The following is a 3533-nucleotide window of genomic DNA, read 5'->3' on the forward strand; positions in this document are numbered from 1 at the left end:
GGAGCATGCCACTACACTCTAGCCTGTGTGACAGAGTGAGACTCCAACTCAAAAAAAAGAAAAAGATTATTAAAAATAGTAGCCGGAGGCTGGGCGTGGTGGCTCAAACCTATAATCCCAGCACTTTGGGAGGCCGAGGAGAGAGGATTGCCTGAGCCTGCAGGTTCGAGACCAGCCTGGGCAACATGGTGAGACTCCAACTCAAAAAAAAAAATAGTAGCTGGAAAGCTGGGCATAGGGGTTCACGTCTGTAATCCCAGCACTTTGAGAGGCCAAGGTGAGAGGATTGTTTGAGCCTAGGAGTTCGAGACCAGCCTAGGCAGCATAGCAAAACTTTGTCTCTACAAAAAAATTGAAAAATCAGTCTGGTGTGGTGGCACATGCCTGTAGCTACTTAGGAGGCTGAGGCGGAAGGATCACCTGAGCCCAGGAGGTTGAGGCTACAGTGAGCTGTGATCATGCCATTGCACTTTAGCCTGGGCGACAGAGTAAGAGCCTGACTCAAAAACAAAAACAAAAACAAAACAAGTCTCTGGTGTGTGCTTTCCTAGGCCTGGAAGTGGCTGTTTGTGGAGGCCCTGGACAGAACTTGGACGTGAGAGCTGCTGTGTCCATATGCATTACAAGACAGCATCAGAGCAGGAAGAGGAGGTGACAGGCCCCAGTGGGAGGGGGGAGGCCTCTGTTCTCTCTCCTGGGTCCTACAGAAGTTGGTGTGGGCCTGGCATTGGCTGTTCCCCTCCCACTGTTTCTCTGTGCCCCTTTCCCTGGCTGCGATGCTCTCCTGAGACTCTGGGCTATCCTGGAGTCCTCAAGCTGGCCACAGAGGAAAATTAACTGGGTATGGTGGCACGCACCTGTAGTCCCAGCTACTTGGGAGGCTGAGGCAGAAGGATCGCCCAAGTCCAGGAGGTCGAGGCTGCAGTAAGCCCTGAGTCAGGGTCCTGCCACCCTTGAAACATGCCACAGGCCTGATCGCTATGAGTGTGAGTTTTCCAGATTCAGGTGTGACCAGAGTGGAAAGAAATGGGCAGGGAGGTCTTCTTGGAAGCCCCAGGCCTCTGGCCTGCACCAAACACATGTGAGGGTGGCCTTCTCTGAGCCATTTTCCAGGAAATGGGTGCAGCGACTCAACACCTGGTACCACCTGACTGGGAGCTAGCCCGATCTCCACAGCCCAGAGGCCTCCTGGAACCCAGGCCCTGCATCTTCCTCTAGGGGCATCTGGCCTGCCCTCCAGCTGGGCAGGACTGTGGTGGTCACAGGTGGAGCAACTCAGGACCCAGGATATCCTGCCAGACACCTTCACGAACCTTTCTCTTTTTTTTTTGAGTTGGAGTCTCACTCTGTCAGCCAGGTTGGAGGGCGGTGACACGCTCACGGCCACCATGGCCTTGACCTGCCAGGCTCAGGCGATCTTTCCACCTCAGCCTTCCAAGTAGCTGAAACTACAGGCACACACCAGCATGCCCAGCTACTTTTTGATTTATTGTAGAGATGAGGTCTCACCAAGTTGCCCGGTTGGTCTTGAACCCGCGGGCTCAGGCAATCCTCTCACCTCAGCCTCCCAAAGTGCTGGGATTATAGGCATGAGCCACCGTGCACAGCCTTCAAGTACCCTTCTTGATTGGGTCGCCCTCGGACTCACTGAAGGTGACACAGGATGACCTTGGAGGGGTACAGGGTGAAGTCTCCATCATCCTGGAAATTGGGGAGATGCCTGCACAACTGGGGAGACTGGGCTCAGTGACGCCCCCATCCTCGTCCTGCCCCCCAAGGCCCAACCCCGTCCCCCAAGCGGATATGGTCACTCACACAAGAAGCCTTGTGTGATCCCTGCTGCCAGGTCTCCACCTTCTCCTCCCAGTTCTGGCCCTGGTCTGCCAGCAGCACCCACAGGGCCTTCCAGGGTAGGCCAGGAGGGCGGGAACTGGGAGAGACCCAGCCTCACAGCACCCTGGGGAGGAGTTAGGACGATGGGGAGGGAACATGGCCAGAAACCCTAGCTAGGGAGCCGCCTTGGCAGGGGATGGAAGCGTAGAGAAAGGATGGAGACTATGACCCCAAAAGCGCCTTGGAGAGGGGGGTGGGGTCGGAGCACCCAGCCCCACAGTGTGCCGGGGTGGGAACAGTGACGGATGGAAGCCTTGGCCCGAAAGGATTGATTGAAGCCCCGGGAAGCAGGTTCAAGCCCCGCCCCCACAACCGGCCCCGCCCCGTTGTCGCGGCCCCGCCCCTACGGCGCTAGCCCCGCCCCCTCCGGTCCTGGCACTGACCCAGGGAGCGGCCTCAGCGCCCAGCGGTGCCCTTCCTCCTCCTGAAAGAGCTGGGGCCACACCTTGGAGGGGAAGTAGACCGTGCGGGGGGAGGTGCTAGCAGAAGCAAGACAAGGAAGGAGATGAGACGAGAAGGGACCCCTTCAGGGGCTGCAGGGCCCAGGAGCAGGCAGCCTGGGCTTCTGATCGCAGGACTTGGGCTGACTCAGCCTGGGCCCTGTCCCCCACCCGTCCAACCCTACTCACCGGCGGGCAGCGAAGTGGAAGCGCAAGGGCAAGTGGCCAGGCGCCCAGAGGCCTTATGTTCACTGTTCTGTCCCACCCCCGTCCCTCCCCACCCCACCCCAGCCAAGTGCTAAGTCCCCGGAGTGTGGCCGGTCAGGGCTAGGGAGTCGGCGGGTGTGGTGGGGACAGGGCTAGGCCAGGCCCACCTGCCCATCTGCGTGGGCGTGCAGGGCCTCAGGGCAGTGGCTTTGCAAAAGACACCCACACCTAGCATCACACATGAACACCTCCCCGTCCCCCAAACAAACAAACCCCCACACTTAGGCAGGCAGCGTTAGTATGGCACATACCTTAGGCGTAGTTAGGCAAGTTTTCTTAGGCAGATCTCATTTCGATCATTAAGGAAGAGGGTGGTTAAGTTGGGTTGTACATGACCTTTCCCCCACCGACCAGGCATATCAGATCTGACCACCCTGCAGGCTGGAATGTGAAATCACCAGTGTAGTAAATCACAGAAACAGTGAGTAATTACCCAAAACGCAGAGGCATGATGTTCTAAGAAAAGCCTAAATCTAGTTAGGCAGTAAACTTCCTTATTTATTTATTTATTTATTTATTTATTTATTTATTTATATTTTTTTGAGTTGGAGTCTCACTCTGTCGCCCAGACTGGAGTGCAGTGGCCGCTCCCGGCCACCGCAGACCTGCTGGGCTCCGGCGATCCTTCCGCCTCAGCCTTCCGTGTAACCGGAATTACAGGCGCGCGCTACCATGCCCGGTTGATTTTTTGATTTATTGTAGAGATGAGGTCTCGCTGCCCAGGCAGGTCTCGAACCTGCGGGCTCAGGCAATCCACTCACCTCAGCAACTTCCTTATTTATTTATTTATTTATTTTTATTTATTTATTTTTGAGTCCAGAGTCTCACTCTGTCACCCAGACTGGAGTGCAGTGGCCGCTCCCGGCCACGACAGCCTCAACCTGCTGGGCTCCGGCGATCCTTCCGCCTCAACCTTCCGAGTAGCCGGAATTA

This window comes from Carlito syrichta, unplaced genomic scaffold (assembly GCF_000164805.1).
Source record: "Carlito syrichta isolate Samal-C Ts95f unplaced genomic scaffold, Tarsius_syrichta-2.0.1 Scaffold115695, whole genome shotgun sequence".
Taxonomy (NCBI): domain Eukaryota; kingdom Metazoa; phylum Chordata; class Mammalia; order Primates; family Tarsiidae; genus Carlito; species Carlito syrichta.